The sequence below is a fragment of the Denticeps clupeoides genome, chromosome 19 (genome assembly GCF_900700375.1).
Source record: "Denticeps clupeoides chromosome 19, fDenClu1.1, whole genome shotgun sequence".
In the NCBI taxonomy this organism is placed as follows: Eukaryota; Metazoa; Chordata; class Actinopteri; order Clupeiformes; family Denticipitidae; genus Denticeps; species Denticeps clupeoides.
Window position 1 is genome coordinate 20,658 of NC_041725.1, and position 25,771 is coordinate 46,428.

General features: G+C 42.9%; 2 long non-coding RNA genes across 2 annotated transcripts; one reads left to right on the forward strand and one right to left on the reverse strand.

The window, feature by feature from the left end:
- Positions 1-4,863: 4,863 nt before the first annotated feature.
- On the reverse strand, positions 4,864-25,729 carry LOC114769217 (uncharacterized). Its single transcript, XR_003743197.1, has 3 exons — positions 25,609-25,729; positions 24,036-24,172; positions 4,864-4,984 (listed from the first exon to the last, which is right to left on the reverse strand). It is a non-coding gene; the product is annotated as an uncharacterized LOC114769217 (long non-coding RNA).
- LOC114769215 (uncharacterized) lies at positions 23,883-24,784 on the forward strand. Its single transcript, XR_003743196.1, has 3 exons — positions 23,883-23,978; positions 24,057-24,335; positions 24,466-24,784. It is a non-coding gene; the product is annotated as an uncharacterized LOC114769215 (long non-coding RNA).
- Positions 25,730-25,771: the final 42 nt, after the last annotated feature.

Consider the following 25,771-nt stretch of genomic DNA (forward strand, 5'->3'; position numbering starts at 1 on the left):
CTATACTAGAGTACCTGCGGTTATTTTTTGCCAGCACTTTTAAATTTGCGCGGATGTCGGGCGCTCTGGCTCCAGGAAAACACAGGGTTTTATTCGCTGGTGCCGGTATCCTCACGTTTCTGACTATAGAGTCGCCAATGACTAGAGCCGGTGGACTGTAGGACCCAGCGGATGCCTCGCTGAGGGGGGAGAAGCGGTTCTGAACGCGAACCGGTGTGTGGTGCCCAGGTGGTGGGGGAGCTTGGCGGGTCGCCACGGAAGCTCGCTTGCGTGATTTACGCCGAGCCGTCACCCAACTGCCCTGCTGTCCGGAGGGCGCTACTGGTACCGGCGCCGGGGTAGACACACTCACCGGCTGACTGGGCTGGTGCGCGTCCGGGACTAGAAAAGAGTCAATTAAGACTTCTGTTTCCCTAATTAAATGTACATTTCGGATGCGCTCCTCTAGCTCGGCTATTCTCTCCGTCATTTCCACTAGTCTCCTACACTTCCCACAGGTGAAATCCTCACTACTGACGGAGTTCGTCAAGCTGTACATCTCACACACTGCACACGGAATTAGCGAAGGAGCCATAACTTACGTTATTAATTCTGAGGTGGTTCAGGAAGTCCTTGGACGTAATACAGGCTCGCGCCAAACACACCAAACAGTGCAGCACCTCAAACGGGCCAAGCCTGTGGTCAAAACTGTGAAGAAGTGGACCAATGCACACAGCCTGGAGCTGAACATGCTCAAGACTGTGGAGATGACAGTGGACTTCAGGAGACATCCCTCAACATTGCTCCCCCTCACCATATCAGACAACCCGGTGTCTATTGTGGAGACCTTCTAGTTCCTGGGCACCACCATTTCCCAGGACCTGAAGTGGGAGACCAACATCTCCTCCATCCTCAAAAAGACCCAGCAGAGGATGTACTTCCTGAGGCAACTGGGGAAGTCCAGTCTTTCACAGGAGCTGCTGATCCAGTTCTACACTGCGGTCATTGAGTCTGTCCTGTGCTCCTCCATCACCGCCTGAGCAGCCACGAAAAGGGCAGGGAAAATCATCTCAGACCCCTCACACCCTGGTCACAGGCTCTTTGACCTGCTGCCCTCTGGCAGACGTTATAGAAGCCTGCAGACCAGGACCAGCTTCTTCCCCCTCGCCATCTCCCTCCTAAACAGCTGATACTGTAAATCACCTCCATCATTGCACAGTTTGTTTTTTGCCTATTTATTCATAAAAAGTAGATATAGTTATTTATAAATCACAAACAATCCAACATCATTGCACGTTGTTGTTGGTTTTTTTCCTACATTGTACTTGAGAGACACCATCTACCGGAATCAAATTCCTTGTATGTGCTTGCACTTACTTGGCCAATAAATACGATTCTGATTCTGATTCTGAAATACCATGTTAAAAATATTAGAAATCGATATACTGTAAAGACACGTATGTGAAGTCCCTCCAGCCAGGACAGGAGGGACAGGCCCGCCCTCAAAAATCAGGTATGTGGTGCTGGCATTTCAGAACTAGAATCATGTTTATTGACCAAGTATGTGAGCGGAATTAGATTCTGTAGTGTCTCTCGTGCGCAGCAGCATAAAACAACGATATAGTCTAAGATATTGTATACCGAACATACAAAGATTGCCGAAATAATATCAAAAGTGTACATAAAGTGCAGCTGCAATGTATGTGACAGATCAGCTCTTTAGGTGGGTGACAATGAGAGGAACTAAACCCTAGTCTGTAGGCGTCTAGATGAGGGATCTGTGATGATCTTCCCTGCCCTTTTTCATTTGCATAGTAACTGCTGCAGTAAACACCAGTAAGAATCAAGGTAAGCATACAGGAAGTCATGTCTGCATTTTTCTATAATAAAAAAATTCCCCTTGTGATGACATAAGGGAACAAATTTCAAATACGGCTGTCTGAGCGTCCACTCTGTGAATGGCGAGGCAGAATTTACACCCATCACCATTTCTAGCCACTGCAGGACCACAGACAGGCTGGGGGAACTTGAATTAATGTTAAATAATCTCACAAAGTGCCTTTAAAAAAATACTTGGCCTTATGGGATGGTAGTAGCCTAGTGGGTAACACACTTGCCTATGAACCAGAAGACTACAGAGTCACAGGTTCAAATCCCACTTACTACCATTGTGTCCCTGAGCAAGACACTTAACCCTAAGTTGCTCCAGGGGGACTGTTCCTGTAACTACTGATTGTAAGTCGCTCTGGATAAGAGCGTCTGATAAATGCCGTAAATGTAAATGTAATGTTATTCTCGAATTATGGGTATGTGACAGTGCTGCAAAGAAGTGCAAATGCCGCCCGGTTCGTTAGAATTGGATGAATAATGTTGTATTGCGGTGTTTATTAATGTTAATTAATCTGTTTATTAACCTGCCTTAATGGAAAAAATTTAAGACCTGAGAACAAAATTTAGAACGTTTTCAAGGTCTTAATTTACAAATACAAAATGGTAAATACAAACCATGAGGTAACCATTCTACATTTTGTAAACGGTCACGACTACAACTGAATCTCAGTTATAAACATACTATTAAACAAAAATATTATAGCAGACTGCGGGGGAGGGATTCTGGGACGTTACGTGGTGGAGGGGAAGATAGATAGCCAGACCAGAAGTCAGCTTTTTTAACAGCAGACTGGGAGTTCCAGAGCCCACCAACCACAGAAGTAGATGACAAAATGGGCTAGATGAGGTTGCTTGTAACAGAGCCTTTGTAACATGAATATGTTCTCCTAAGCCTCTAAGAGATAGTTTCTGAGAGGTTTTAGACACATGGTGGCAGGAGAAAATGGATAATTAAGAGGAAGGTACAACATTTGGATGATAAAGGTGCTTCCTGGCAAACTCCAGGTGAGCTGCCGTGCGCCTTTTACTAAGGAGTAGCTTCCATCTGGCCACTCTACCATACAGGCCTGATGGTCGAATTGCTGCATATATATTCGGTGTTGGGAAGGTTACTTTTAAAATGTATTCCGTTACAGATTACAGAATACATGCCCCAAAATGTAGTTTGTAACGTATTCCATTAAGTTACTTAGTGTGAGTAACGTATTCTGAATACTTTGAATTACTTAAGATGTTGTCATGTTTTTTACAACTACATGAATGTAGCAATCACATGTAATAAAAAAGCCCCGTTTTTTCCCTAACCATTTCTTTATTTATAAAGCTGAAAAGTGGAAGACAAACATAAAATATGCCATTGAAAAGTATCTACTGTTGTGGTCACCAACATATTCCATCACTTAAAATAAAAAGTAGCCTTGCACAAGAAACATTTTTGACCTTCCTTGTGGCGGAAAGCGGCCAATTTCAGCCATCTCCGTTCCGCACTGCGAGGTTAAACCGGGTGATGGCGTGTCACCTTACACACACTCAGTCCATGTGCACTGTAAAAGTATAAAGATCCTGGTGTAATAGTCCATTAAATCATATTTATTTACAATTTCAGGGGTAGCATGGATTTATGGCCGCTGAAACAGAGCGCATGTCTTATGCGTGGTCCACGCAGCGTGGAATTACCAAAATTAGAGAGGAGATAGAGAGGGGATAGCCTAACATATGAAACAGGAAATGACCGCCTTGTAATCCATTTATTTAAAAAAAAAAAAAAAGTAACTATTCTGATTATCACTCATTTAAACGGTAACTGTAACGAAATACAGTTCCTCATATTTTGTATTCTAAATACGTAACGTCGGTACAAGTATTCCGTTACTCCCCAACACTGTATATAATTTCCAACCAAGGTGCAAAACCTCATAACGTCAATTATTAACTCCAAACCGCTGATACCTATGCGGTGACTCTCTGCTTCAGCTCCATGTCCTGTCTAATTAAGTGCTGCTGGCACTTAATTAGGCAAACAGGAACTGCTGGGGAACCAGGGAACACAACAGTGATGATACAATCTTTCTGTGTATTAATTAAAGGACTAATAGCAAAGCACTAGAACCCATCAGTACAGTCATAAATCAATAATTTGAATAAGTGCAACAAGCTAATCAAGATCTGGTTTCAAAACCATTGCATTACATTTACATTTCCAGCATTTACCAGATGCCCTTATCCAGAGCGACTTACAGTCAGTAGTTACAGGGACAGTCCCCCCCTGGAGACACTTAATGGTAGTAAGTGGGATTTGAACCTGGGTCTTCTGGTTCATAGTGTGTTACCCACTAGGCTACTCATGAAGGGTCATTTTCTTTTTCACTCTAACTCTGCATAATAAAAACTCAATATTTGTATTAAATCCTGAAATAGCTATTTGTAATCTTTAACTTTATGCTTTTAAGTTTTTAGTTTTATGCTAAACTTTTGCATCCCTCTGTAATTCTAAAGCGTCCTGACGTTGCCACTCCTGATGCCCCGACCCCGCAGATTGGCATCCCCAACTGGAACTCCAATTTGAGCAGAGTGAAGAGAGAAGCAGTGAGACAGATGAACTATGGAGACAGAGGAGAGCCACTGAGAGACCTCAGTGTCCTCGTCGCTATTTACGGCCACGTCCAGGACCACTCTCACAACACACACACAAAACCCCCCCGAACACAACATCCAGATCTTCACAGCAGCTACGGGGCAGAGTGGACGGCTGAAGATGAGTGACAAACACAGCGCACACTGTCCCAAAACAGGAAGAGAGTGAAACAGGGAGCAGCATCATGGGAGACTGATTAGATGTGATGATTGTGAGACCCCAACACACACTGAAGGGCAGGAGAAATGTTAGGAGGGAGGAGAGAGACCGACAGACACCTGGACTGACACCTGAACAGATATAAACATGTCCATGCAGGGCAGTGTGTGTGCAGTCCTGCTGTCGTACCTGTGGCTGGGCAGCATGGTGCTGATGTTGGGGTCTGGTGGGATGTCAGCTCCAGTGGCATGGCTGGAGAAGCGGGGGTGAGCAATGATGTTGGGGGAAAAGGGCTCATGCTCACTAACGACACTGGGAATGCTTATAGAGAGAAAGAGAGAGAGCAGCTGCTGAGGGTCAAGATGGATGGAGATGGAGAAACAGAAGGAGCTTCCTAATTCTCTTCATCAGTGGTGCTGAGTGTGTCCTGGGAGGTCTGGCGTGACGGTGCCAGTGACAGTGTTGGGCAGTGGTGGCCTAGCGGTTAAGGAAGTGGCCCTGTAATCAGAAGGTTGCAGGGTGATGGGTTAAATGCAGAGGATAAATTTCACTGTGTGCACCATGTGCTGTGCTGCTGTGTATCACGTGTGACCATCACTTCACTGCACTTCAGTGTTGGAGCAAGACATCATAGCCAAATTCAAGCGGTACACAGAGGTGGAGGTGCCAACTGTGCTGATGGAAGTTTTTCCCTGATATGCTGCAAAGACACATATGAAACACAGAAAGGTAATGAACCAATAAAACACATTTAACAAAATCCAACATCAATCAGTATGATGCATATCACTTCCAGATGTCAGATATATAAACATTATTATTTATCTGAGTTATCTGATTGAAAAGTCTCAGTATTCAGTATTTTCGTGTTTTTGTTCCTATTGTTACAAAAGTTTAATTTTTAAAAATGTTCAATGTGTTATTGTGGGAAAATGCCATCTGTTACTGTAACTGTTTTGAATGTATTACAATATATCCTAAACCATCAATTGTAAAATGCAGTATTACATTTATGTGGCCTTTATATGTATGTGTGTGTGTCCTTATGTATGTGAGTGTGTGTGTGTGTATATATATATATATATATATATATATATGCTTACTCACCAGATCCACTATGTACAGCTTCTTTGAGGATCTTGAGCTCATTGCTGAACTCCGCAGAGCGTGAGTTTGCAAAAGCTTTTCAGTGCTGTATAAACATGCAGCATTGGATGGAGCTGCCTGACTGCAAATCAACTCAGTAAATATATAATATATATATTTTATATCAACCCATGCAAAGTTGTCACCTACTTCAAAATGTGCAAACAACTCACTTATCAAAAGTCACTTATCAACTGTCATGTCCGCGACACGCTCCCTGAGTATTAGGGTCAATGTCTCTGTATGCGTGTAAACATGTCAGGATTGGCTCCAAGTGTGGTTGCCAGCTGGGGTCAATTCTGACAGCTGTTAAAAGCCTCTGACTCTGCCCCTCTGCAGGGATGGCATTTTTGTGAACTTGTTCATGAACCTGTAGGTGAACTTGACTTGGCAACGTCGTATGTGTATTTTGAGTTCTGGCAATTGCCAAACGCCTGCGGGCTCATTTATATTCTTCCCCGTTTTTGTTTCAATGATTTAGGCCATCGCGCCTTGTTTATTTTATTGTGTATTTTAATAAATCCTTATCCCCAGTATGTCCCGCATCTGCGCTTCCTTCCCCTGTCAGCTCACCAGCATGACAAAATGTAAGTGCATTTCAAGGCTGTACTTGGTGTGCGTTTAACTGTGGGTCGCAGTGACTGGTTGACTGAAAATACTGTCAAACCCACTGACGGAGAATACTTCCCTTCTGGATGGCATGAGGACCCAGCTGGGACACGCAGGAAGAGGGCCTGCTTGTCCCAACGGACGCAGCAGGGGCTAGCCGGATGGTCTGGCAAAGCCCCCACCTGGGAACCAGGGACGTGCAGCGAGAGGGGCTGAATGGTTGGCGGAGGCTCCGGGACCGCCTCTCTGCGTGATGCAGAGAACGACGCAAGACGCATCAGAGGGGACGTGCGGAGACAGAGCCCGCACCTACTCGGAAGGGTCGACCCTGATTTATATGTGCAGGTTGGAGGGTCCGGGGCCACCATGTGGGACCACGCCGGGGAGCCAGCCCGAGGGGTCCGGGGCCACCATGCGGGACCAAGCCAGGGAGCCCGCCCAGTGGGAGGACCCAGCAGGGCAGGAGCCCTGTGTTTGCTGTCGTCCGCCCCGTCGCCTCCACTGATGGTGCTGGTGGGGCTCCGAGCATGTAGCCCTTGGAGGTGGGGCTTTGTCAGGATTGACGGCACCTGGACACATCACCTGTACCCAATCCGGATGGCTATTAAAAGCCTGTGGCTCCGCCCCTCTGCAGCAGCAGCATTTTAGTGAACTCTTTCGTGAACTTGACCTGGCAACAGTGTATGGGTACATTTTGAGTTCTGGCAATCGCCACACGCCTGCGGGACAGTTTGTATTTTCCCCGTTATTCCCTGTTTTTGGCCACCATGCTGTTTATTTGTGTTTTCTGAATAAAATCCCAGAATGTCCCCCCTCTGCGCTTCTCTCCCCCATCAACTTACATCACTTTATTATAATGAGCATCAAACTGAACTCATCTCTGGTCAAGGGGAGAAGCAATGCCAACCCTCCCTGCAGCATCACACCATTGGCTAAGGCCTCAACCTGGGGTGTGGTCTTACTGCAGATAACGTTGGCAGTAAAGCAGAGAAGGAAAAGAAGCAGAAAAAAACAACTGAACAAGCAGAACAGAAGAAGAACAAGCAGCATCTTCTCCAGCCTTCAGCTTCAGTGACACCTTGCCCTCATAAGTCGACACAAGTCCAAAATCCCAGCTACAAATCCAGCACGTAACATTTATCAAGACAGCTGTATGAATGTGTGTGAATGAAAAATACTTCTTTTATATTGTTTGTAATAGTTTTAGAATTTGTATATAATAAAATGTTGAATATCTGCATTAAAATCGAGGGTCCCTACACTGATAATGATCAGACCTACTCTAATGTGAGTTATCTGATAATAATTGTGGATGACCTCTGGGGTTCCCCTTCTGTCCAGGCATTGTTATAAGAACATTATTATTAAAATTACCACAAGACTTATGAGTCATCAAACATGTGGAATTAGTAATAATTTGCTAAAAATCACATGCTTATGAATCAATTCACAAATCGATTGATAACCCCATATTTGGGCTGGATTTTCCCTACATCATGTTGTTTACTGAGCTCCCAGTTGAGGGCGTGGACTTAGCAGGTAGTTAAAGAGGATGTGTGATGGATGTCTGGGCAGGTAGATCTCCAATATCGAGGAGCAGCTTCCTCAGCATGTACATCAGCTCATCCTGGTAGCACACGCACGCACACACACACACACACACACACACACACACACAACAACAAGCACTGTCATGGCCACAGACACACCGCGTGGCCACCAGGAGCACAATGGAGCACAACAAACAACACATGGTGGACTCGTACGCTGCTAACCCTTGCACTTGTAAGCTGTAAGCCTCCACACCCTCACAGCTGCTTCCTATCACCTTCTACCAAGGTCTTTGTGAAAACCTCAGAGAAGAGATGGTGAACCCTGAACAGCATGACCGCACAGTCGTCAACAGACAACAACAGCATGAGAGATGGAGGCAACCACCTCAACCCATGCGTGCTACCAAATCTCCGCGACCCACTACGGCAGCACAGGGCGGGGAACCCGCGGTCCCCTCTGTAACTACTGTGGGGGCAGCAACCACTTTAGCTCATCTTGTCCAAAATGACAATTGAAAGAACCAACAGAAAACTTGCCAAGGTCACGGAGCCTCCTGGTGACTTCTGAACCCCCCTGCTCAGCCACCAGGTGCACAGTACACCTCAAAACCCACCCCTGGCCAACACGAGAGGCATGCACTGGTGGATTACCAGGCGGCCATAAATCTGATGGACGTGGACCTGTCCACCTGCCTTGGCCTGCCCACCAGTCACTGCAAACCTCCATGCACCTTAATGGAATCAGGTCAGGTGCTCTTCAAAAATGCACCCCTTCAGTTGTCTGTCGACCTCCAGCACGAATCCACCACTGTGTTTTTACTGATGGCCATGCCATCCATTGGGCCACCAGCACCAGCACCTTTTGGCAGTGTTCGATAGATCGTCCCACATCGCCCACCCCACCGTACAATCTGGACATTAAACTCCTCCCAACTTACAACAACTCAAGTACATCACAAGAAAGAACCATTACCCCCTCCCACTCCTCAACACTGCTTTTGATTTCTTCTCCGGGGCGTGCATCCGGGAGGGGGACAAGTGGAAGACTAAGGGCATTACCAGGTACTTGGCCAGCCTCTACGTGAAATTACTTTCGCTGCTCACCTACCTGTCTGTTGCTGACTGTGAGCTTCTCCAGGAAGTGGCAGGTCCTCAATCAGGCAGTTCCACAGTACACACACATATAACCCGTCCAAATGTTGTTCTCCACACATACCTGCAACGCCATCCTCACGCACCTCCCCGTCTTCAATCAAGTGGAGGGGTGTTCTGTAGTGTTCTCCTCATGTGGAAACCAGCGGCCTCATTTTCCCTAAATGATCATATCTGTCTACCAGTCATCAAAATATTAACATCTGTCTACAGCAGTGTGTACTGCATACAACCTACAGCTACAGCCTGATGTCTCAACCGAAGGACATAAATGAATTAGAACTGTGTTCACCTCACCTTGTATTGTTTATTATTATTAAAAATCACCTTGTTCAAACGGTTGTGACGTTTCCCTCCCTCTTTCTAATTGTTCACGTTCCTGACCTAGACCAGGACGTATCAATGGTCTTGGCATCTTCATAATCTGAGTCCCAATTGAAACAAAAAGCACCCTTGCTATCATCAGATTTTGTGGAGGCATAATTTGAATGGGCAATGATTCGGCCTCCTGAGATACGCCTATAGCATGTTAGTAACTCGCATCCTGTGCCATCTGGTATGACTTTAGATTTAAACTTTCCATGGTTGTTGGACCTTCAAGTCTGATATGGTGTGAGGTCATCACCATACAGGGAATTATAGACCCTCTTAGCTGGCAGAGACACATCTCTGCCATTACCAACAGGAACTGCAGGGAGATAGGGCCCTCACTATGACTCTGTCTCTTTGTCCAGGGGACAACTGTTTACCTGCGCTTAATTGAATTTCTTCCCTTTGACATTCAGGGCACTGGGCAGAAATCACATCTCGTCAACACCCACCACAGGCCTTCACAATGCTTTGTTTTAATTAAACTTTTAGATTACCCTGGTCTGCACCAGTTCTAAGTCTGCTTCTAGGCATCGCCACCAGGGCCTGTGAGGAGGCTGGGTGGGGCGGATCTGAGGACCTCACTAAACCATCCAATCGGTAGCGATGGACGGTGTGTACAAAGGACAGGGACTTAATCAATGTGACCTTATGACCCGCGCTTACTAAGAATTGCGTGGCTGAACACCACTTGTGAAACTGTACGCCGACTGCATATTTTGTATGTATTTCTATTTTTGAGTCTCCTTCATTATCGGAATTAACCAGACAAATCGCTCTACCAACTAACATGCACCCCCACCCACGGAATCGAGAACTGTAACTCCTTTCCAAGAATTTCACCTCTAGCGGCGCAATACGAATGCCCCGGCCGTCCCTCTTAATCATGGCCCTGGTTCTGGAAACCCACAAAATAGAACCAGAGTCCTATTCCATTATTCATAGCTGCAGTATTCAGGTGAGGCTGTCTGCTTTAAACACTCAATTTTTTTCAAAGTAAATGCTCCAGGCCCTGCCGGACACCCAGCCAAGGGCATCTGAGGGCCGGCGGGAGGCAGGGTCCAGAACAAGTGGTGGCTGGCCTCATGGCTGTCCGCCAGCCTACTCCTGAGATCCAACTACGACCTTTTTAACTGAAGCAACTTTAATATACACTATTAGAGCTGAAACTACCATGGCTGCTGGCACCAGACTTGCCTCATAAGAGGTCCTGTATTGTTGGGGACCCCCCTGCATGAGCATGTCTGGTTTTTGGGGTGATAGTTTTCTTTCCAGCTTTTTTGTTGTACCAGGGTGTCCAGCAGAAGTTGTATAAGGGCATCCGAAAGGAGTTGTACCAGGACACCCAGCAGATGTTTTACCAAGGTCTTTGTGCAATCTATTTACTGGACTTTGTGCAATCTATTTACTGAGCTTTTTCCATTTTGGATCTAGTCATTTTTTTCAGCTTGTTTCATTCCTGACTTGTTTAATAAAACACACGTTTCTTATTAATCCAACATAGACTTGGGAATTTGATTTGTTATTGGTTTTTATTAAGACAAATGTCACTATAAAATTATTTAAGTTTGTTAAGCGTGTAACCTGTTTTTTTTTTTTTTTTTTTTTACACTAAATAAAGGAATGGCACAATAAGTTTGAACTTGAACACTTTAACGTAGCAGAAAAACAAGTCTTGAAAAATGTGGAATTATAAAACATTGAGTTGTAAAAAAAAAAAAAAAAAAAGCACTTTTATAAAAGACAAAACAAAAATAGTTATTTTTATTCTTTGATTGCATAGACTTTATAAGACTCCTGATATTATGTCATCTGGTATGTCTTGCACTTTTTAAGGAGGTCTGGATGGCCTAGAAGTACTATTTTCTTATTTTATGCACTGTTAAAAGTAATATCATGATCCTTCCAGATTATGAAAGTTTGATAAGAGACCTGGAAACATAGACGTGTCTATCAGGAACCTAGCTGGCCTGAACCTCGTACCACCTACTATACAACTCACCCAATACATGGAGAACAGAGAAAAACATATGCACAAGCTGTGAAATAGAGTGGTCCAAGGATGGACCAAGGACCAATGTCCAGCAACATTGTGGTAGACCACAATTCCTGGAACTTAGACAGGATTCTGATCTGGAATTTACTGAAAAAACAAAGACCATTTTTAAATTCATTAAACACCTGCATCACAAGACTAATGTAATGCAGGAACAACAACCCCCAGCCATTGACAAGATTGAAAAACACTTGGAGAAGGTGATTACACCGCCGCTCCTGAACCCAACAACACTAAATTTCATAAAGGGCAATGCAAAACAGTGGGCCTACACCTCCTCAGAGATCATTATGAGGAGGCATTGCATACTGAAATGACAAATTTGCTACAATATGACTCACACAACTGGCAAGACTGCTTTGCCACAGCCATTCTGTTGGCAAAACGAAGTGTTGGCAAAAGACTTGTGTATGAGGCCCATCAATTGGTGGGTGATAACTGGTCTAAACCCACCACCAACACACACGGAGGAATACACCTCCACTCAAAATGCCTGTGTGATTCTTCCCACCCCACAAGATACAATTGAACGTGTTTTGATCCAGGCAGAGTTTTATGCTGAACAGGGGACACAATCCAAACCGGCAACAGCTGTGGCAAGTAAAATTGGAGTCACAGTGTCAACTATGATGGACCCAATTAATGATTGGTTGCCCATCAATTAATTGCTCGCCCATCAATTAATGATTTGTCGCCCATCAAAGACCAAGGCTCAGACAGCGAGTCCTATAACTTCAGTGAACATGGTAATGATTCAGACAAAGATTCGGTAGACAACCAAATGACTTCGCTCATCCAATTAGGTTAACCCCCTTGCCCACAACGTGCACCTCATCGACACACAGCGCCGGAGGATGCAATTATTGAGTAATGATATATTGGAGGCAAAAGACAAGGTCGGGGGGAGTCAGTCTGACTCCCAAAAGTAACCTCTAAACCCTGCTAAAATTAGCAGCCTTGAAACGCTCTCACAAGCTCGTTTGAACATAACACCATTAAGTGGTACAATGCCTGTACCGCAACTAAACCAACCCAATGTGCAAAACACAAGTACAATTGGACACTGTTGGTTAAACATAAGTGTGATTATTGGGGACTCGACTCAGGTTCCATGTTCCAACACATGGAAATCATGATTGGTAAAACTGAGGCCACCCATGTAGCTGAGGATGTGATCTTGGCACTTGGGATCAATCATTGGCATCAGAGTACTAAGGAGACTATCAAAGAGATACAAGGGACACTCAATGTAGCTACACAAACATTCCCTTTGGGTACCTAAGATCAATTTCTCTGACCTCCTCCCACAACAGGTCTTTTAACAGTCCTTTAAAAGAACTGAATGCACATATTTGTCAACACGTGAAATATATCCCGGCCCTATTGGAGCAAGACTTTTACACGGCACATAGGGACAGGTGAGAAGATGTTGAGGCACTGGATCAATTATTTAAAGTAAATATCCCCAGAAGCCTGCAATTTCAGGAGGGGCACATTTTTTTATCATACTTTCCAAAAAGTTCAACATCACCCCAGCACAACTTAGACTTCTCAGCAAGGGTTTGACTTTTGCAACATCCATTGAAATAAACACAAAACAACAATGCAGACGGAATTAGATCTAGACCAGTTCCACAGAAGACTAAAACTGAAATCAGACTTCCAAAATCAAACAGACTTCCAAAATCAAACAGACAATTGTATGACATACAATATTCTAAAAAATTGGACAAACCAATATATTTAGATACTGTAGATATTTAGATCAAGAGAATCCTCCAATCCCTGTACGATAACAAATTTATCAATGCAAAACAAAAGACCTACCTTTTGGGAAACAAAGAACCTATTTACGCCCTAAAATTCATAAAGACACTGCTAAATGGAGTAAGCCCCACAAAATTCCCCCAGGGAGACCTATAGTTTATGACTGTGAGAGCGAAACCTACTATACAGCAGAATATTTGAACCATTACCTGAATCCACTTTCCACCAGGCACCCGAGCTATAACAAGGACACTTAAATCTTTGTAGAAATAGTTAAAAGTCTCATCATTCCACAAATTTCCCTGTTATTTTCAATGGACATTAATAGTTTGTATACTAATATTGACACTATAGGGGGCATTTTTCGTAAATACCCTGACTCTAAGAGACCTGATAAACAATTAATAAAATTATTAGAGATTAATCTTAATAGAAATGACCTCCGATTTAACAGGGACTTCTTTTTGCAGATTAAAGTGACAGCCATGGGAAAAAAATTCGGCCCGGCTTATGCGAACATTTTTATGGCAGAATGGGAAGCGGCCGCTTTGTCCAAATGTGACAAACGGTCTCTCCACTACTTCAGATACCTTGATGACATTTGGGGAGTTTGGACCCACTCACCTCAAGACTATCAACAATTTTTATCTCTTCTCAATAACCACAATCCCTCCATACAATTAAAATCTACTTACAGTCTGCAATCTATAGATTTTCTTGACACTACTTCCACCGGCATACGTCCACCGGCACAGGCTCCCCAGTAGTTCAAAGTGAAGTGAAGTGAAGTGATTGTCATTGTGATACACAGCACACGGTGCACACAATGAAATTTGTCCTCTGCATTTAACCCATCACCCTGAGTAAGCAGTGGGCAGCCATGACAGGCGCCCGGGGAGCAGTGTGTGGGGACGGTACTTTGCTCAGTGGCACCTCAGTGGAACCTTGGCGGATCGGGATTCGAACCAGCAAACCGTTCTGATTACGGGGCCGCTTCCTTAACTGCAATGGTCACTTGTGATACACAGCAGCACAGCACACGATGCACACAACAAAATGTGTCCTCTGCTTTTTAAATCAGAATATTGACATCTTATGATCAAGATCCCTAGTCTTCTGGGTTCTGAGAAGCAATGAAGACTCTGGCTTCTCCTGGTAACTTGTGGAAGTGTGGCAGGCTGAGAGGAGTTGCACTGACCTTGGTGTACTGGTACTGGAATACCGTGTGCCAAATACATGGTCAACAAGCTTTTTTTCCTCGGGGATGAATGAGGTGTTAGAAGATGCGATGAAACCACAGACTCAACCAAAGACACAGCACTTTTTATATTAAAATTGGTAGTCTGCTGAAGTTTATTGTCCACAGAACAGACATTGGATAATGTTTTCTCGCCCATATATGCAATGAACAAAAGACTGAAATAGACGGTCGTTATTTCTAAATTAAACAACAAAATTAAGTAACTTTTGACCTGTATTATCTGACTGAAATATAGCTACCTAGGTTATTCATTTAAGCAGATATTTGAAATGAAGAGGACAATAGGAATGCAGAAAATGGTTATGAGGAACCAAAGAACCGACTTTTATAAGTCTTGATCGGCAGTGGCTGGTTAATAAATCAAATCTAAACTGATCTTATTCACATACACATTTACTCTCCCCATAACTACCCTAATCTCACAGATCCTGGGACCACCATCCCCAGAGGGGCAGTCTACCCCAGACCCAGGAGACTGTCTCCTTTTACCCTGAGGTGGAGGCAGTTGCCGGGATTCGAAATGGCAACTTTCTGATTCTGGGCTGCTTCTATTCATTCTTGTGCCACCACTGCCCCAAGAAGGCAATACTGATCCCCGCATCATTAGTATTGCATTCTTTGGGAAATGGTACCGCTTTACTCAGTATTTCCATATTAGGGAATATTTTCTTCTAAGAATTTAATGGTTTCTTTTAATTCCTGAGTACATTTGTTTTCTCTTTACTTTTTATGCCATGCAAATTAAATTATTGTACCTCTCATTACATCTTTGCCTCCTTCCCAGCGAACAGATGCTGATGTTCCAGGCTGGTCATTACAGTCATAAATATGAAGTCCATTCATTTTTTAAATATCTGATAAAATCTTTGTTTTTACAACAACATTTCTTTCTTATTTAGCCCATAATCACATACAGTATGTCTCAATGGCCTTCTGCACGCAATGTAAAACGAGAAAAGAGAAAAAAAACGTAAGGTAGAAACGTTGGGAAGGAGTGATATGGAGAGGAACCCCCTTCTGAGGAAGAGTGAGCTTGCAATTGGTGTCAGTGCAGGGTTGGTGAGGATTTGTCCAAGAAAAGAAAAAATCCATCAGGTGAAGTGGTGGAAAAGTCCAAAGTGTATTATGGAGCATCTGTCCATATTTGGAGATACTGGACAGTGCAGAGTAGTGTCATGGACATTACATGTCCATTATTATGCTATTGGTCCATTTGAAGATATCTGAAGCTGTAGTTGTAACGGTGGTGGTGGCTGTGGTGACCCTCTGGTTCGTTTCATGCTGGGTCGTCGTTTAGCAGTTGCCAGGAACCAGGATTTATCTGATGGTCTCTTCACTGGGGTCTGCCAGTAGTCTGGGTGCTTGATTCAGTGTCTCGGAGAGAACAAACAGAAGCAGTGGCAGACGGTGTCATTGTACGACTGGTACTGAAAGATGTGGTAATAGTGGTATATTGGTGCTACAGTGGCCCGGTACCCTAACTAGGACAGCCTAACTAGGGTGAATTTAACACTGTCTGTGTCTAACAGGGACACTGTTTGATAAAGTGGACTTAATCATTTACACTGTGTCTGGGCTTTTGACAGAAGGCCAGAGAAAACAGATGTATTTTCAGTTTGGATTTAAACACTGAGACTGAGTCTGAGTCCCGGACACTGACTGGCAAGCCGTTCCACAAATGCAGAGTTCTATATGAGAAGGATCTGCTCCCAGCTGTGATCTTCTGTACTTGGGGTACCAGTAGTGACCCCGCACCCTTCGAACGCAGGGGGCGTGACGGGTCATAAATAACTAAGAGTTTACTGAGGTACTGCGGAGCGAGACCATTTATTGCTCTATTTTAAGCAGTTATGTGTTAAATATCCCGTTTTTATTTGGTGGAATGATCTTAAAGACACAGATGCATGATCACTGACAGCTATGGGGTGTATCTCAGAGTCTGACATGTCACTTATCAGTGAGCTGCTGACTAGGAAATAATCCAATCGAGAATAGGACATGTGAGAAGAAAGCATATTCCTTGCGGTTAGGGTGAAAAGAACGCCATGCATCATAAAGTCCATATTCACTCATGTACTGTTTAGGTAGATTTATAGATTCCCAATTACGCTGAGTTCCAGCTGTCCATCTGCCTGTAGTTCTTTAAAGTTGGCTAAATATCTTTAACCCCTTCTCTCTGGAGCCAGCTCCATGCACATTCCATGTGACAAACCTTAATGTGCCCATAGATGTGTGTTTGTTGCACACTGCATGTAACTCTAAAATGAGTGAGATATTATTGTGAGTCCACTATGGAGCCTGACATCAATTCAAATGAGCTAGATAAATGTGAATGAAAGAAGAGGAGAGGATAGAAAAATCTCAGGTTCTTATCTGGAGTGGCATTAATACAACCAAGGAGTGGTATTATGGTCACGGTGGAGCTGAAACCCTATGCCCCCATTTGAAATTCAGAAATTTGAGAGGCCCTCGAGTTGATTTGAAAACATGCGGGTGTGTGACATTTAAAAGGGAGATAAGATTTTTCGTGGAAAGTGTGATTGGAGGATGGGAAGTGTCATTTTGGAGGATGCTTTGTGTTGTGATCATGCCGTGTGTGAATTCACCACACATCATCCTAAACCTAACCATAACCTTAGCTCTTAACTTAATCCTTTTCACTACTTTAAATAGATATAGCATTAAATCAATTTGTAGTTAATGTTGAAGCAACAAAATTACACTTCCATAACAGCCATTTCCAACAGTGTTCATTGAAATGTCATTAACTCCAAAAAATCTATCATTAACATTAACTTACTTTGTCTAAAATTAACTATTTAAATATTTAAGAAGCTCTTTGCCTTGTGCTTATTGTGCCTCTACATTTAATGGATAAGCTAAGAATGACCAGGAAATAGGTCAGGTTACATGGCTGTGCACATTACATGCAGATTGTTAATCAGAGATCAATCTTGATTTGCTTCCTGTTTCAGACACAAAATATAATCTAATATTTCATTCTTGCTCTTATCAGTGTGTCTTATGTGGAACTGGGTCAAGCTGAATAAGATTTGATGTGTTAGCACACAGCCATCACCAGATTACATAATTATTCAGTTTGTAATTTTTTATTTTAGCCTCCATTTGTTTGATGGTTATTTGATTAATTTAGAGCATAATCAGAACACATGTGCCAAACAGTTTCACCTAGTAGGCATGTTGCGAGCAGGAGACATTGTTTTAGGGAGCTGTTTTTTGCTGCCAGTGTTTCAGGACTGAGCCAGAGCAGCCATAAGTGAGTTGGAAGAAACCAAAAAAATTCACCAGCAAGACAGATACGTCAGTTGTGGTATTATGTAATGGGTGGGTGGTAGTAGACTAGTGGGTAACACACTCGCCTACGAACTAGAAGACCCACGTTCAAATCCCACTTACTACACTTAACAAAATATGACGTTGAAATATAAAATAAAAGGTTGGATTTTTGACTATAGTTTTTTGCTTACATCGCACTCTTTCATTTTCGCTTGTGAGACTTTCAGTTACACTGCTCGTTTTTACAGTTTCACTGCTGGCTTTTCAGTTGCTCTGCCCTGTTTTATGTTCATGCTGCCTGAGGATTCAGTTGAACTTTTGTCACAATTCTCTCATGTGGTCAGGGCTTCGCCTCATTGGCCAGCAGGTATTTGTGTGAAACTCTGTTCCTCGAAACTGGAGATATGTGGGCTTCAAGAACATGCACAGCAGCAACAGCTATAAGCCATTACATATGGATCACATCATAATCATCATAATCAATACTTACAACTGGTTAATCGTGCAGTTGATCGTGTGCACAAATCTCATTCCATATATGATTGCAAATAGCTGCTGAGCGCATGTATCTCGCAGTGATAGGGTTCCCAATACACTGCTCCCCAGGCGCCTTTGGTGGTTGACCACAATGCAGTGAATCTAGCCGCGCCAGCAGGTATTTGAGTGACAGTGCCGTTCCTCAGAACTAGTGGTGGGAAGTTCAGCTTTAGTTCCTTTTGTGTTAACAAATACATTGAATATTGTAGAAATCGCCTCATGCTGTTTACAGTCATGGACATGGTTTATTGTAAAGGTGTTAACTGGTTACTTTGTTTCATGTATTTCCCTCATTTGAAGAAATTGTTAATCTGCCAAACTCAACACCACATTCAGGGAGGGCAGAATACATGTTCAGACTGTCCAGACAGTTTGTGCACCTGTGTGAGCTGTTTTGTGGACCGGATGCACCTGGGCAGACCCTAGGACCCTAACCCCCGCAAGGGACCCAACAGATCCAGGAGTGCCAGGACCTGCCATGTAGCCCCCTTGAGTGAGCCAGTCTATAGTCATACACAAGCAGGCACCCACATACACAATCATATGTTCCCAGGGGTATGGAGCCAAACAGCAGTTGGTGTCAGCTCAGCCCCTCCCAAGAACCCTCAATGTCAATGCAATTATAATTGAAAAGTGGGCACTGGCAACAGAGAAGGCCCTCTGGATACCATTCAGTGCGCCCACCCCCAAGGTCCTATATGTCTATATGTACTAACCGGATTCCAAAAACATTGGGACACTAAACAAATTGTGAATACAGTGGTGTGAAAAACTATTTGCCCCCTTCCTGATTTCTTATTCTTTTGCATGTTTGTCACACTTAAATGTTTCAGCTCATCAAAAATTGTTAACTATTAGTCAAAGATAACATAATTGAACACAAAATGCAGTTTTTAAATGATGGTTTACGTTATTAAGGGAGAAAAAATATCTAATCTACATGGCCCTGTGTGAAAAAGTGATTGCACCCCTTGTGAAATAAGTAACTGTGGTTTATCACACCTGAGTTCAATTTCTGTAGTCACCCCCAGGCCTGATTGCTGCCACGCCGGTTTCAATCAAGAAATCACTTAAATAGGAGCTACCTGACACAGAGAAGTAGACCAAAAGCTCCTTAAAAGCTAGACATCATGCCGAGATTCAGGAACAAATGAGAACAAAAGTAATTGAGATCTATCAGTCTGGTAAAGGTTATAAAGCCATTTCTAAAGCTTTGGGACTCCAGCGAACCACAGTGAGAGCCATTAGCCTCAAATGGCAAAAACATGGAACAGTGGTGAACCTTCCCAGGAGTGGCCGGCCCACCAGAATTACCCCAAGAGTGCAGACAACTCATCCGAGAGGCCACAAAAGACCCCAGGACAACATCTAAAGAACCGCAGGCCTCACTTGCCTCAATTAAGGTCAGTGTTCACGACTTCACCATAAGAAAGAGACTGGGCAAAAACGGCCTGCATGACAGATTTCCGAGGCGCAAACCCCTTTTAAGCAAAAATAACATTTAAGGCTCGTCTCAATTTTGCTAAAAAAAAAACCCTCAATGATTGCCAAGACTTTTGTGAAAAATACCTTGTGGACCGACCTACTTTTTGGTAGTGTAATGGTCTGGGGTTGTTTTGCTGCTTCAGGGACTGGAAGGCTTGCTGTGATAGATGGAACCATGAATTCTACTGTCTACCAAAAAATCCTGAAGGAGAATGTCCGGCCATCTGTTCGTCAACTCAAGCTGAAGCGATCTTGGGTGCTGCAGCAGGACAATGACCCAAAACACACCAGCAAATCCACCTCTGAATGGCTGAAAAAACTAAATTAATACTTTGGAGTGGTATTCCACTCCACTGAGATGTTGTGGCATGACCTTAAAAAGGCGGTTCATGCTACAAAACCCTCAAAAAAAGCTGAATTACAACAATTCTGCAAAGATGAGTGGGCCAAAATTCCTCGAGCGCTGTAAAAGACTTGTTGCAAGTTATCACAAACGCTTGATTGCAGTTATTGCTGCTAAGGGTGGCCAACCAGCTATTAGGTTCAGGGGGCAATTACTTTTTCACACAGGGCCATGTAGGTTTGTTTTTTTTTTTTTTTTTTTTTTTTTCTCCATGAATAATAAAAACAATTATTTAAAAACTGCATTTTGTGTTTACTTGTGTTATCTTTGACAAATAGTTAAATGTGTTTGATGATCAGAAACATTTTGTGTGACAAACATGCAAAAGAATAAGAAATCAGGAAGGGGGCAAATAGTTTTTCACGTCATTGTAAATACCGAATGCAATGATGGTGGAGATGTCAAATGTCAATTTCAATATTTTTCGAACATAGATGACTGCTCAAACGTTTAATCAGAGTAAATGTATCATTTTAAAAGAAAAATGTTTATTCAAAATTTCAGTGTCAACAAATCCCCCAAAAAGTTGGGACAAGTAGCAATAAGAGGCTGGAAAATGTAAATTTGAGCATAATGAAGAGCTGGAAGACCAATTAACACTAATTAGGTCAATTGGGTATAATGGCGCTACGCTGGTTTCTGCTCAGATAGTAATCCTTTGTGTGAATAAGAAGAAAGTGGGTGAGCGCACGTGCGAACAATGGATGGACGCGCCATGGAAAAGAAAATTCAACCCGCCCCGTCTTCATTTAAGGCAGACATTTGGGCACATTTTGGATTCTACAACATTTACATTTACAGCATTTATCAGACACCCTCATCCAGAGCGACTTACAATCAGTATTTACAGGGACAGTCTCCCTGGAGCAACTTAAGGTTAAGTGTCTTGCTCAGGGACACAATGGTAGTAAGTGGGATTCAAACCTGGGTCTTCTGGTTCATAGGCGAGTGTGTTACCCACTAGGCTACTACCACCTACTACCAACATCGGTGGCAAGAAACAGATTGATAGAGCTCATGTCATATGCAAGCTTTGTAAAGCTAAATTCAAATATTTATTCTGATAATGGAACTTTACAACCAAATATAGCAGCTCATATTTGGCTTTTTTTGCAAAATTTGCCGTGTCCCCAGGGGCACCCTTTGGGGGGCGTTCCAGGAGTATGGGGTGGATGGGCTTTTGTTAAGGGCCATTCAGTCCCTGTACCAGAAGTGCGTGAGCTTGGTCCGCATAGCCAGCAGTAAGTCAGACCTGTTCCTGGTGCGGGTTGGACTCCGCCATGGCTGCCCTTTGTCAGTACTGTCTGTTCATAACCTATATGGACAGAATTTCTAAGCGCAGCCGTGGTGGGTGGCGTGTGGAGGGTGTCGAGTTTAGTGGCAGGAGAATCTTGTCTCTGCTTTTTGCAGATTATGTGGTCCTCCTAGCTTCATCAGGCTCTGACCTTCAGCTCTTGCTGGGTAGGTTCATAGCTGAGTGTGAAGCAGCTGGGATGAGGATCAGCACCTTTAAATCTAAGACCATGGTTCTCGACCGGAAAAGGGTGGCTTGCCAACTGAGGGTCGGGAGAGAGATCCTGCCTCAAGTGGAGGAGTTTAAGTATCTCGGGGTCTTGTTCACGAGTGAGGGAAGAAGGAGAGCAGGAGATCGACAGGCAGATTGGGGCAGTGATGCGGACGCTGAACCGGTCTGTTGTGGAGAAGAGGGGGCTGAGACAGAAAGCAAGGCTCTCGATTTACTGGTCTATCTACGTCCTCTACAATCCTCATCTATGGTCATGAACTTTGGGTAATGACCGAAAGGACGAAATACAAGATACAAGCGGCCGAAATGAGTTTCCTCCGTAGGGTGGCCGGGCGCAGTCTTAGAGATAGGGTGAGGAGCTCGGACATTCAGGAGGGACTCAGAGTAGAGAGGACATTGAGAGGAACCAGTTGAGGTGGTTCGGGCAACTCGTCAGGATGCCTCCTGGAGGCTTCCCTGGGGAGGTGTTTTGGGCATGTCCTGCCAGCAGGAGGCCCCCAGGTCAATATCTCTTCAGTCTGATCTGGGACCACCTTGGGGTCCTGTCGGAGGAGCTGGTGTAGGTGGCTGTCCAATTAGAATAATCAAATCCAGCTGGACTCAAATGAAGGCGTAGAACCATCTCAAGGTTGATCAGAAGAAATGGACACCACCTGAGTTAAATATATGAGTGTCACAGCAAAGGGTCTGAATACTTAGGACTTTTGTCAACAATTCTGTGTTTTTCTGTGTGTACATTAATGAGTAAAAAAAATATTTTTTAGCAAATGGATGCAATATAACAAAGAGTGAAAATTTTAAGGGTGTCTGAATACTTTCCGTACCCACTGTTCATAAAAATGGTTGGACCTGAAGATTGCTTCTTAAAAGTATTAAATAGTTTTTCATTATCAAACCCATATGAGGAACAAAAGTTGCTCCTGATTTACCCACCGTCCATGGAAATCCATGGTGTGGATTACATAAACACTCTCGGGTGTTTATATACAGAATATAGATAAATATGGGTATGACCTTTGACGCTGATCTGCTTTTTGACTGTCATATTTAAAATATTTCCAGAATGGCGTACCGGCACCTTAGAACTGTTGCTAGGGTTAGTACTGGCTTATAGCTAAGTACCATATTCAAACTCAAAACCTCATGACATGGGAAAGGAAAGGGGGGAGTTTTGCACTGCCTCATCCTAAAAATTTTTTTTTTTTTGGAAAAATGCAGACACGACTTCATGTCTGCGCCCAACATTGGTGGTTGGTGGTATTAGCCTAGTGGGTAACACACTCGCCTATGAACCAGAAGACCCAGGTTCAAACCCCACTTACTACCATTGTGTCCCTGAGCAAGACACATAACCCTGAGTGTCTCCAGGGGGGGACTGTCCTTGTAACTACTGATTGTAAGTCGCTCTGGATAAGGGCGTCTGGTAAATGCTGTAAATGTAAATGTGAATGGTGTTCATCACATAAAAAAAAAAAAAACAGAGGGGCAGTGGTGGGCAAGTGGTTAAGGAAACAGCCCTGTAATCAGAAGGTTGTCGGGTGGAATCCCGATCCGCCAAGGTGCCACTGAGCAAAGCACCGTCCCCACACACTGCTCCCCAGGCGCCTGTCATGGTGCCCACTGCTCACTCAGGGTGATGGTTAAATGCTGAGGACAGATTTCACAACTTCGATTGGCCACTCTGCTCCTCGTCTCTCCTCCTCATTAGCATTTAAAGCTACAGACACTCCGCATTCTGGGGAAATCTCATTGTAAGACTGGGTCAAAGCTGTAATTTTGCAGAAATTCAAGAGATTAAAATTGTTAATAACTTACTGTATTTTTTTGGTTGTAATTTGTTAATTGCAAATTTACACTCAAAGTAAAACTGTATGAATCTTTTCAACTGAACATCTGACTTCATCTGACTTCCTGTGTCAGCAGGGAAGATTTCGCTATCTCCAGAATCAGATTTCTGTTTGGATGTGGTCAACAATTTCCTTTCATACAAAGGAAATACCAAAAATATCAAATGAGGCGGAATCAAGATTTTAGAGGAAATGGAAAGACAAGTAGTATAAGTAACATGGGCCACTTCAAACGACTTTGAAATGTATGTACACGATGTACTGGATCCTTCTGAACCTGTGGTTGCTCCTTATTGAAGATGCTCAAGGTGAAATACTGTCCTTTCTTTGTTAATTCATTTGATTGATTGTATTAAAGTACTTACACTTTGTTTTCTTCTATAAAGGTTCCTGCGTTCCTGACATTGTTCTCACTAGTCCAGTGCCAAAAACATTGTGCAAGGGGGACAACTTTATTCTTTCATGTCAATTCATCTGTCTGTCGGAGTCTCACAAGATTCAGCTGTGGAGAAATGAAATTGTTTTACTAGAAGAGAGTACAACATCGCCTAACAGCACCATTGTCCTACTTTTTAATGGAGCAACATATTTAAACAATGGGAATTATGAGTGCAAAACAAATCCATTAGATGCCATGAGTCCACCTCTTCTTATCCACATTGATGGTAAACACATTTTGCTTCATTGCTGTAAACTGCATCATTAGTCTTGCTATGGGTTAAATAAAAACACATTGAATTGTTGTAATTTAAAAATACTGCATCATTACTTCATTCTTTCTTGTTTGTACTGCAGATAAATGTGAGCAAAAACCAGAGAAGGAGGAGAGAGAGCTACATTATGTGCTGATGCTGTACTTACTATGTAAAGCTATTGCCTTCCTGTTATTATTTAATGCACCTATTCTCCTAGGCTGTAACACAATTTAATGCCACCATACACATGCATTTAACTATTTCCACAATGCTTTTCTGTTTTATTGTCATAAAATGCACGACAATTGCTTTTATGGGTTTAACAATAATAATTAATTATATGAATGAAAATTAATTTTAAAAATAATGAATAACAATTAGAATTCATGCAGAGTTCTGCACAATTTGTAACAATGTAAAAGGGCATTTTATTATACACTGTTAGTCAGTGTAAATGTCAGTGTCATTTATTTTAGTCCAGTTGGTATATTATTGTTGTGAAAATATTTGCTCAAAAATGAACAAAATGTAATCCATTATATTGTCCAAAACTGTTCACAATGCATGATTATGTGTTATTATTTGCTGTTATGTAAAGAGTTTTTATGTTGGTATTTTAGCATAGTTTTTAAATCGTGTAAAATAATGAAAATAAGAACAAATATCACTTCATACAGGTGCATGTGTACTGACTGGCCTTTAGCGCCACCTACTGCCATGCACGGATCATGTCTCATTTTGTCAAGGGTGGGCTGACTGTGTAAAACGCTTCTCAAATTCCAATTTATTTGTCACGTACAGTCATACCGGCTTCTGCCTTTGTGCCATTGTGATAATTGTGAGTTATCATAAACAAAATTTGTGGAAGGCATATTCAGTGTGTGCAAATCTTAAATCACGTTGCACAGCATATTCCTAATTTCATTTTTGCGCATGTGCAAAAAGGCAAAAAGTGGGGGAGGAAAGGGATGTTCATGAAAATGAATTTGTAAGGGGATCGACATTTAAACTTTGTTTCTTTTTAAACTTGGTTGAAGTTCTTAATGTTTTTTTCTCCTCAAATAACTTTCTCGTGAATATTTCACCAATCTACCACTGTGAAATCAGTAAGAAAAACATTTCTAACAATACAAATCGTGTGTTTCGAGCTAGTTTCTGCAAACAGTTAAACAGAGTGCTTAAAGCACGTATAACACCCAATCCCCGTCATCAAATACGCACACAAAAAGGAGAAAAAACTAACATCTCAATTATAGTTGCTTTCAGAGTCTCCATGCACACTATCCTGGAATTCCTCCGGTCATATTACAACCCGGACATAAACTGTTAAAAAGTTAATACCATCGTCAATTTAACAAGGTAGCTTGTCACAAAGGCTGTTCTAAAATTCTCTTGGTAAAGCCCGC